Raw genomic sequence first — 11206 nt, 5'->3', positions numbered from 1 at the left:
CTGCTTGGTGCCTTGTGCCTACATGGGTTTTCTTCTCGTACCACAATCTTATTCTGGGATGTTTTTTTCCCAGTTTCCTGCATAAAAGCTGGACTTTACAAAAAACTACAAAATCAAATCATGAGATAATCACATTGCTACAGCTGGGTCATTTTTTCCTCTTGTTTCATCTTGGAAAAGTTTTATTAGCAGCAGTTTTAAAATGTGCCAGAAACACATCAAGGCTATAAAATCTTTTATTTTGTTTTATTGGTGAGTAAAAGGAATGTTAAAAAATGTACTTAGTGGAGTCAGTCCAAAATTGCCCTATGACTGCAGTAAAACAACCTGGAAAGTAGGTTATGCAACTGGCTCACTGCGGCGTGTTGTGAAGTCAAGGCAAAGTCACAACTGACTCTCAGTTTAGGCTTATCTGCAGTTTATTGGCTGCACCCTGCCGTGGGTCTTCATCCGTAAATGATGGAGGTATTTATGTACTGTCTGGCTGCAGGCTTACTTTGTGGCCATATCATACAAACTTTTGCAAAAATCCCTCTATCTTAAAGCAGTGGAAACCTGCTCTCCCAGATGATTTTCAATTTGTGCTCTACTTCATGTCGCAAAACCCCTCAACACCCTGAAATGGAGGCACCCATAATACTAGAGACCATAACACTGCCACGTGATTGATTTTGCTTTCAGCCCTAGGGTCTTCTGCAGGCTGATGATAAAGTAGAAGCTGTTGTTCCGAATTCCCTGACAGCTGCTCAGACAACTAGACCAAATTATCCTCATACAACTGTAACTGGAACCCAGTCTTTCCTGATCTTTCATTCTTGCTAGTGAGTTTTACTCCCTCTCCAGCCCTGAACAGGCCTTTTTCTGTCTCTGAGAGAAAAATCCTTTTATTACACAGCGACCAGAAAAACATGTAATTTTTCCAGTGTGTGGTCTACTGCAACTACCCTGAGATATTGGAGATTTTTCAAAATCAAAACAAAACCCACTTACAATTGTTCTTGGAACAAGAACACTTGTATAACAGTACTTGTATTTTTCTGTGTTACAAAATGACTTTCGTTGCATTATATTAGCTGGTTTTGGAAACTTTTTTTCCAACACTCAACTGTACTAATGGGCTGGACTTGCTTTTCAGAGAAAAATAGAAAATTGGAAGTAATTTAAATGAGGATGTCTTCTTTTACCATCAATCATGTTGCTTTGACTCGAAGCAGTTGGAGGAACATAGTTGTTAACAGAGTTGTTCAGAACTGTTTCTTACAACTGAGTGCATTCAAAAGGCAGAAAGGAGTGTTTGGAAATGTAGGGGATGCATTTTATTGTCTATAAAAAGAGACCAAGAGCACTGATGAGTCATTTTGCCCTAAGAGCTTGTTTTTGAACTTGTATACATATATATATGCACCAGGCTTGCCCATTAACTTTACTCTAAAGATTTGTTTTATTTCCATGCTTAGAGCATTTTTTTTCCTACATAAATGCTTTTAACCAGACCGATATGCTCATGTGTGCACAGTTCTGCCCTTTACCAGTAAAGCCTGGTAGACCTGACCTTGTTTTATGCCTTTTCTCCAGCTCTTCATGCTGCCAACTGACCTGGGCTTCCAGTGAGCCTGCATTCCCTTGGGACTACCAGGAGGCTCGCCACCCTTTCCAGGGCATCTGGGATGCAATTTGCTGGTGACGTTGGCCAGCACCATCAGCAGAATTGTACCATCCAACTGCCTGGTACCCAGCACAACAGAGCTGCGTCTGCTGGCCTGCCACTGCAGGGGACGCAAATCTGTCTGTATCGGGGAGAATCCGTGTGCTGCTGCTGAAGAGTGGCTCTGTCTTAAAACAACAACGGCAACAAACACAGCTCCAGAAGTTTGCAAGATCTCGTGTTTGATCTGTGTTCCCTGAAATGAGATCAAGAATAGGTAACTGGAACTTACCCCATATTTCCTTAGCAGTCCCTACCTTTATGAAAGCTACTGCCGTTGTATTTTATGCCTGTCTGTGACACTGAATAGCTGTAACCACTAACCACTGGTTTTACTGGGGTAATTTCTGGAAAACCGAAAATATGCAAGACTCTTCCGTCTCTGTTCTGCCACAGTATTGTAAGGATTGGACAGGATAGGGTAAGTCTGCAAAATCTATTCCAGTTATACTAAAAACTCAATTATTAAGGCCTACTTTTCAAACAAGCCCCTAAATTGTGTATTCTTAATAACATTTCTTGATGAATGTAGAGAGATGCTCAGACTTCTCCCTTTTGTGGAATGCTGTTCTCCCAAATGGTTAAAAACTCTTCAGATTTTGCACTGATGTATTCAAAGGGCCTTATTGGATTTTCAATGCCCAAGCTCACTGGATGTTTGAAAATCCCAAAGTTGGTATTTAATACATGACAGATGTTATGGATATTCCTGGGTGCAAGGAGGGTCACGGAAACTTCGTCTAAACATCAATTTTAATTTAGCTTTTCCTGCTGATAGCTTCATACTAAGAGTTGGCCCCCATTTCAAGTGAACACTGAGAAGCTGCTGTAGGCTACTGCTGATTGGAATTTACTTGTGTTAGTTTAATTGCAAACTCTACCATCATCTGTTTGCAATCACAAAGAGGAAGCTTCTGAAGCTTGGGAATGAGAGAAAATGAAGTGTCTTAACAACTACAAAACACTGAGAATGTTTTTGGAGGTTTTCCCATCACTGTTTGTGAGCAGGAACGAAAAGGCATAGATGATTTTTTTTTTCCAAGTCCACCCTTATGTTGCACCTATAACATAAATACATAAAACAACCAGGAACAGTGCTAATTAATGAAGGTCCCAATGTACTGTGTAACTCATAAGTAAGAGCTCATGAATTGTTTTGGATGAAATTGAATTAGTGCATTATTGAACTAGTTGAGTTAGCTCATTAGAAAAATCATACATTTTTTCTCTATGGATATTCAACTCAGCTTATAAAACATTTGGATTCAGTGCTTCTGGCTGTCCAATTTAATTACCAGTTTTAAAACACACCACTGGAACATCTTACCTTTAATAACGTCCCGGTAAGTGTGGCATTAGTCCTTTTCACATGCAGCAGGCAGATGGGAATTGTAAGGACTTCACCTGAATAGGTGAAGACACAGACAGGTTTTGCTTCTGTTCAGGTCTGGAGGGTTAGGCTGGAGAGGAGAGCGGAAAGCCTTGCCGAGTGTTTAGCTGTGCTCCACCAAGAGGCAGCATTGCACAGCACGGACAGAGCTTGGGAAGAGTCAGGAGTGCCAGGCTGGCCCTGGGCTTGGTCCTCAGTGCCTTCACCTGGGGAATGGCTGCAGCGCTGATAGTCCTCGGGCACAGTGAGGACCACTTTGAAACACGCTTGTGAAAAGTGCTCTGCGGGGTACCAGTGGTTTGGAAATCTGTTATTTACTGATGGACTGCTACTCGTTCAGCAGTAGGGACCTGTCTTTTTTGCCTGGCCAGTGCACGCAGAGAAGAGCAGCAAAGGAGCAGAAAAGATTCTCTGCAGCCTCGGGAGAGCTGTTAATGCGAGTGGGGTGTTTTCAGGTCTGTTTAGGAAAGTAAGACTTCTTTCACATGAGCAAAGCCTGAGAGGACTGATTCCTAAGCTGCCAGGCTCCTTACTGCCTGGGTAAACTCTTAAACTTCATAGGCAAAGTGTGAAGTTGGACTAGGATAATTTCCGTTCTTGTGCACCTGCAGTCAGATCTTTAGTGAAGGCTGTCAGCTGGCACAACATACTATTTTTTGTAGCTTGTTTATTAAACAAAAGGAAAGGATTGACTTTTGCTTTTGCTTTTTCAGAGATGAATTTCAGAGATTAGACCTTACTAGTCCTCGTTAGCAATTTTGGGGTGTAAAATATGCTCTCCAAAATACATAAGAACATGCTGAATCCCTCTATCTTAAACAGATGACTAAGTGATGCCAGCGGAGATGTAATATATTCTTCGAGTGGAATATCTGTCCCAATGCCTTGCTGTAGCACAGCCTCCCTTGTTGTTTTGGGGACTGATCCAAAGTTAAGTCAGTGGAAAGTCTCTAGCTAATTGCAGCATGGCTTGGATGAGGTTTTGAGAGCCTTTGTCACTTTGTGATGTGAAGGGTTAAAACTTCAGGAGCCTGTTTTGTATTTTAGGCAGTGAAAAGGGAAATAATGGAAATAATTCATTGAAAGATTGCTGTGAATCAGAGAATGTACTTACTGAAGTTAAAAACAACAACAAAAAACACGACCCTGAGCTGAGATTAATAAAGTTCAGAAAAGTATGAGGAGATGTAATTAGAAGCTTTACAAGATTCCTGTTTTAAACTTGACCAGATGTTGGCAGTAAGATGATTATATTCTGTAATTTGTGCGTTGTAGAGCAGCCACAGCAAACGTTACATCACTGTAGCTTCCTAAGGCATATAGGTGAAGCAACACTGACTTCTGATTCCCAGTGCACTAAGAAATGTGTAGGCATTCTTTGAGTGAGGCATTTTTGTGCTGAGAACAAATGAGTGAGCTCAGCTGAGAGCATCAGATGGCTAGTGGGTAGGAATAATTACCAGAGTCTCAGACAGGCTGAGGAAATGGGTGCCTACAGAGTTAAATGCTTGTACCAGACCTACAAGTTTTTGTGGATTCTTACCTTCGGTGATAATTTCTTCAAAAAGGGAACCTCAGCGAGCTTTCTGTCCAGCACTCCGAGTATGTCCACTTTCAGAGAAAAAGTGTAATTCATTGTGTCGTGCTACTGTGCTCAGTCCTCCTCACATTTCCCTTCTGTAAAACAAGGCTGGAAATGCATTCTTCCTGAGAGATTTAACTGCAAAGTGCCTTGGGATCCTCATACTAGAGCAACAAAATAATTGCGTCAATCTCTTGGAGGATGTGGTAATTTTTATTTCCCTGCTGTGTTTATACAACACTCAGGGTAGTGATGTCCGTGTCTGCAATGGAAGCTCCCTGGTGCTCTTACAACTGCTTTGTGTTGTAGTACTAATACTGCTGAAGAACAGTGCTGGATGGGAGGATGGATTTACAATCTAGGCAGTAGCACCAACTTGCCTCTTTATAAATTAGAGGCCTTGCCTTAAACTAGGGGGTGTTGCAGTGGGACAACTTACATTATGAATTAAGCACATCCTTGTGAAAACAGAGCAAAAGGTAGGATGGACAGTAATAGTTCTGGATAGGGATAATTTGGTTTTCTTAAACTTGTTAGACTTTAAAATAGATTTCCATTAAAGAAAAAAGGCCATTCCAATCAACAAATCTGTATCGAATGAACCTAGGTGGTAGGAGGGCCAGATTTTCAGGTAGCTGCATCCTAGGATAATGATGGTGGTGTTTTTAAAGACGTTGCTAAGTGATGCTTGATGTTTGTTAGCTTTCTTTTTACTACAACAAATCAAAAAAGAATGTTATTTACAGTCACTGCTGAAATACTTGAATTCAAAATAATCCAAGCTAACTTAACACGTTAAAAAAAATAAAGCTACATTCTTTACAACAAATCTTTCAGTTATGCCAAAAATACAAATTCCAGAATATATTTGTAATAATAATAATGCTAAGGCCTCCAGGCATGCCAAATTTCCAGTCTTGTGGATATAAACTGTAAGCATTGTGCATTTTTCTTTCAGCCGTCAGATCCTCTCCTCTGAAGAGATCATCGTTGAAGAACAGCTTGAGATAAGCACGATGAACCAGAAGAACACAGAGAGATCCCGATGGCTGTCAGATCAGTAAGTCATTTATTTCTTAAATAACATCTGCTCCTTTCTTTAAGACTACAATGTAAAACAAGCAGCATGACATGGAGGATCGTAAATCGATCTCTGTGATTGTGCAGGTGGGATTGCAGGCTTGCACAAACTTGAAAGCTGTGCTTCTCAAAGGTGTTCATACTGGTGAACTTGAGGTAACATTTATCTCTATGGAGAGTGACTTGGCTTGTAGCTTAGGTCCAAATCAAAAGGGTGGATGTAAATTGTCTTGTCTGTGAGAAGAATGATTATGTAGTCTCTGAATTATTTAAGTTTGTTTGAAACTTTGCTGATTAGTACTGCTGTGTTCAAACAAGATCATACAAACATGATGTTTTTGTTTTTTTTTTCCGTATTTTTGCTAGCAGATATGGCTACTTTTTGGTTTTAGGTGTATATATATAATCACGTGCATGTATGCATAATCGCATGTACTTACAGTTACACTTCTAAGTAAGAGGGTATGTAAACAAAGGTAGGTAGTAATTCTTATTTTTATTTTGTTAATTACCAATGTAAGTGGGAATCTTCCAAATTCATATGAACTAGGAATTATTTTATTCTAGCCTTACAGTGCCACATTGCTTCGCTCCAAACTAGGCCTTGCTTGTCATTTGCCTAGAGGTCTTAGAAGGAAGTGCTATAAACCACAGAAAACAAAGTTTGCAAATACTATGGATGACCCTGAAAGGAAACAGATGGTTTCTCAAACAGAAAACTCATGGCAGTGGAAGTTTTGGAGCTCTCTCCAGAAAAATGGGGTTTTGTTACCATTGGTTTGCTAGAAACAAGAATATATTATACACTAAATTGCATTCAGATGATCTCATGCTAATCAAAACAATCTTGTGGGACCTCTGATTCTGATTAAGCACTTGGGCTGAAGGGTCCCGTGCTACCATTCTACCTCGTTGGCAGGGGTTTTGTCGGGAGACATTTGTTATGTTTTTGAAGAAAATATTTCTGTGATAAGTGTTATATAAAAACCCATAAGGATATGAATAATCCTGTATTCAGTGAAGAGTTTAAACTGCATGCTATAAATAAAACCAAGGCCACACATTGACTCAAAAAGGTTCAAAAAAAACCCCAAACCCAACTGAATAGCGCTGTTCATCCTGCTTACTAAAGGGGTGAGGCCATGGGGGAAAATATATTTTAATTGTATCACACAGGAGAAGTGAATTAGGACGGCACAAGGCAATCTTAATTCTGGAGTTCCAGTCCTTGAATACTTTCAACCTTAGTATAGGTGGGTGTGGGGAGGTTATTAATTTTTTTGTCATTCTGCAGCTAAATTGTACTTGGAAGTACTCAGAGTTTTAACATTTGTTCTGCTGGTACATTCCATCTACTTAGTTTCAACTGCTAGTTCTCAAAGTGAGCTAGGAATGACAAATTCTCCCTTAAAAGGATTATTTTTCTCATTGTGAAGTGAAGCTCTTAGCTGCCATCTTCATTTCTTTCTGGTCATAAAACTTCAGCCATCAGACAAAGATCAGCGAGTCTCCTAAAATGAATAGGCGCCCCGAGGAAAACTGAATAGCCTCCAGAGCAATTGTATCAAAGTGACATCAATGCTCAGACATTTTCATCTTGGCTATTCCAATGACTTTAAGTCAATAACGGGCAGCAGAGCCAGTCCGCACTGATTCTCTTTATTGCTCCCCCACTGGGATCGTGTCTTTTTGTAAGGGACCCGCTGAAAGTGGTAGGTCCAAAAACTAAACAGCTTTGTTCCATGGTGAAGGACTTGCCTTCAAAGTCCACGCAGTGCAGCGCTGTCCTTCAGCCAGAGCTTGCTTAGGGAGCAATACTGTGCTGAAAGGCAGCCTGGCGATCCAGCAAGCTCTCTTTCGTCATTAAAACCTTTGACTGACGGGCGTCAGCCTGGACATCAGCCTTGATGGGTCTGGAGGCGTAAGATACCTTTTAGGGGTTGTATGGCCAACCTGAGAATCACTCCTGGCTTTTATTACGGGCATTCTGAGAAGCCACAAAAGTCACTCCATGTGTTGTATTCAATTTCCCAGCGTGGGATATCATCATCTCCACTTTAATGTGCTGTAAGATTTAGGGATGAAAAACGACCTTTTTAAGTATTTTAGCACTCAGTGTTACGGGTAACTCTCTGAACTCATTCATTCCTTTGGCACCACCTAAAGGAATTCTGGCCCTATAAGGCCTGCTTTACAAATGGGAAGTGGATGCACTGAACAGGATAAGAGCTTGTTTAATGCTTGCTTAGTGTAAGAGAGTGGGACAGGAATGGAGAAATACAGTGATGTTGTTGAGCTGGGATGTTTTAGCTATGCCTCTGCTCTCCCGGATGGTGCCTTTTGGGGAGAAAATAGTTTTCCCCAACCTTCCCTCATCTCCTTACTAACGTCTTTCCATGTAGGAATAATATTTGGAATCTGACTATGTGCCTTCTGAAGTGGTTTCCATCTTGCTGTCCTCCTACGAGAACTTTAACCTTTTTTGAATGATCATGTTCAGCTACATAAAATTCCAAATCCATAAAAAAACAAGTCCCCTTGTATTTATATACACGGCAGCAAAATGTACCTTTAAGGAGGAAACATTGCTTCACTGTGACTATCTGAATTTATTGGCTATTAGAAGTCTTATAGTACGGGGCTCGCATTTTAGAACTCTGATTTCAAGCTTAATGTGGTCAGGAAATATAAAAATACATTTATTTATGTCATCTACTAAAAATCTCAACCTATGTTACTGCTGGTCTAACCAAATCTCTGTTTATGTTGGAGATGAATGATCGGTTTGTAGCTGCCTGTGTTTCTAGCCAGGCTGAATGGAATGATTCTGCAGCAGAACTGTTTCTTTTTTTTTATTTACTGCATGGAGCAGCTATTTCCTTCCTCCCCGAACCCACTGCCCAGTTCTCAGGGGCAGTGCAGCCGTCTGACTCCTATCAAACTGCGTACCTGGAGCAATGTGATTTATTGAATTGTTCTAGGTGATCAAAATTTGAGCAAATATTTCATGCCTGCTGATACCTGTTCACTATTGCAAGCTTGAATTTGATTTGCTTTTCCAAGCCTTTGGAGCCTACACACATGAGCTGCTACTTTGGCTGATATTTGCAAAGCTTTGCTTGTTAATATTTAGGAAAACAGCTTTGAGTGTGATTTCTTCTCAGACATTTGATAACCACAGGGTGTGAGATCCCATTCTGTCCCTCCTGTAAGAGCTGCTAAAGGAGGAGCTGCCAGAAGAGCTGCCAAAGGAGAAGGCTCAGGGTTGTTGTTTGTTCTTGTCCCTTGTTTTATGCTGTATGTTTTATGATTAATTTTTATAGCACGTTTTTCAGAGGTCGCAGGCACCATACATATATTGGAGAGCACACTGCCATTAGCAGGCTCTCCAGGACAGAGGGCAGGAACTAGACAATCCTGAGAGGTCCCTTCTACACTTTAAATGTTCTTTGAGCTCCCAGATTTACTGGTCGTAAGAAACCTTGACAGGTTTCTGTGCAAGGCTAAGAAGGTGCTGTTCATCATCAGAAATCCATCCCAGGAACAAAGGGACCTGGAAACAGACAAGCTTTGCACTTTTGGATTCTGTTCTAAATTAAAAGATGAGAAAAATGATTTGGTGGATATAAATGAAACTAGACAGCATGAAAAGACGACTCAGAGGAGCTCTGGGAGGCCTCTTGGAAAGAAAACTAGGGTTTTCAGTCTTTAATCACCAGACGTAATACCTAATATTAGATCAAATATTACAGGAAAAAACCTTGCGTAAACTTCATCTTGTACAAAACACCTAAATAGGTGACTTGCAGTCTTTTTTAAAATGCAGGTGCCTAACATTTTCCAGTGAAGAGGGTTACAACATCTCTGTAGCAAGTTGTAAACCTGTGACATTGGGCTCTTCTGTCTCAGTTTTGTTCCACAGGTCCTTCGGAAGTAGCCCTGGAGTCCTGCTTATCCTGTGAACCACAGGCTGGGCAGAACTGTAAAAGCCCACGTGCTTTTCTGTAACAGGCACAAAGAACTCTTGTATCATTTTTCCAGTGAAGGGTCCCCTGATAAACAAGTTGCAGGAAGACATTTCGCTGTTGATCTGAAGTGACATATTTGAGTAAACTGTGTCAGGCGGCCTGCAGCAGCCTCCCTTCTGCTACCTTCTTTCATTGAGCTTTATTTTTGTTTTTGGTACACTTGGACTCTTCCTGGGATGAATAATACACACAGTGATCTCAGTTGACCTTTTATGTACCATACGAAACAGGTCTGCCTCCCCTGAGCCATGAATGCAGAGGCTTTTCGATGTAATTTCCTGGAACAGGTACAGCTGAGAGGCTTTCATTGCTGTGACCGGCTCTGCAATGGGCAAGCCTTCTTGGCATCAACACACTTAACCTTTTTGTTCAGTAAATTTCCCATCCTGTGTAGGTGGACAATGAATACTAATATGATGCAAATGATTTCCTTTTAAATGTGAAGGCTCCCTGATTAAAAACACACTGTCCAGGAACTCTGAGTTTGTTCTGTTCCCATTGAACAGAATGCCCTTGTTGCCTTTGACTTTAGTGACTGCAGGATCAAGCTCCCGGTTTCAAATAGGTTGCAGTTAAATATTTTTTTCTATGAAACTGCGGATGAATTACCAGTTTAGTAAAGGGAGTGTAAAGAATGTGGACAAAAAAAAAGCCAGGAGAATCTGGGGGAAAAATTGCAGAGAGGTTAAAAAAAAAAAAAAAGTGTTAAATGTCTTGTTTGAGAGAGCCCAGAAGTATGCAGAAAAATCAGACACTGAGTTTGGTAGAAGGTAACGTGGGACTTCTTTTGACATATGCAGGAGTAGCACTGATGAAAAGCTAAAATATCGTGCCTGCCTGGGAGAATGCTGGAACTTCCATTACTTCTTTGATTTGATGCACTCTAAAATGTGGTCTGGACCATGCAGCTCCTTTCCTGGTTGCCAGGGAAGTTATTCCTTGGGATTATTCATCCATTGAGAAAAAACGCTTTAAGTATCTTTGTTTTTTTGTGTGTGTTCTGCATTGCTCTTCCCTTCATACAGAGCCTCTTAAAACAGCATTAGTCTGTGTTACACAGTGGAAAATAATATCAGTGTACAGAGTTAGATAGTTATTTCAAAAGGTTATTTTTAATCCAGATTAGCACTAATTTGGTTAAAAAAAAAAAAAGAAAACATCTCACTGATCATATATTTCAGGTTTTAGAGCTCTGTTAGTACCGTTTTGGTATACTGTTGTCCTACTTTGTATTTATTAAAAGAAAGATATTCTAAAATTATGGGACAGCATTGCTCATTCCAATAAGTATCTTAAATTTAATAAATATTTTCTAATCAGTATGTTTTTGTAGATGTTATTACCCAGCCAGCAACCCTATCACACTAACGGGGCCATAAATACGTGTAAAGCTGGTAGCCAGTGCAGTCGTGCTGGCAGAT

At 40.5% G+C, this 11206-nt stretch overlaps 1 long non-coding RNA gene across 1 annotated transcript; it reads right to left on the bottom strand.

Annotated features, from left to right (window-relative positions):
* Positions 1-1422: 1422 nt before the first annotated feature.
* On the bottom strand, positions 1423-3682 carry LOC137863252 (uncharacterized). Its single transcript, XR_011100776.1, has 2 exons — positions 3033-3682; positions 1423-1901 (listed from the first exon to the last, which is right to left on the bottom strand). It is a non-coding gene; the product is annotated as an uncharacterized lncRNA (long non-coding RNA).
* Positions 3683-11206: the final 7524 nt, after the last annotated feature.

This window comes from Anas acuta, chromosome 12 (genome assembly GCF_963932015.1).
Source record: "Anas acuta chromosome 12, bAnaAcu1.1, whole genome shotgun sequence".
In the NCBI taxonomy this organism is placed as follows: domain Eukaryota; kingdom Metazoa; phylum Chordata; class Aves; order Anseriformes; family Anatidae; genus Anas; species Anas acuta.
The sequence above is the reverse complement of the archived record's forward strand: the minus strand, read 5'-3'. Positions and strand labels throughout refer to the sequence as shown.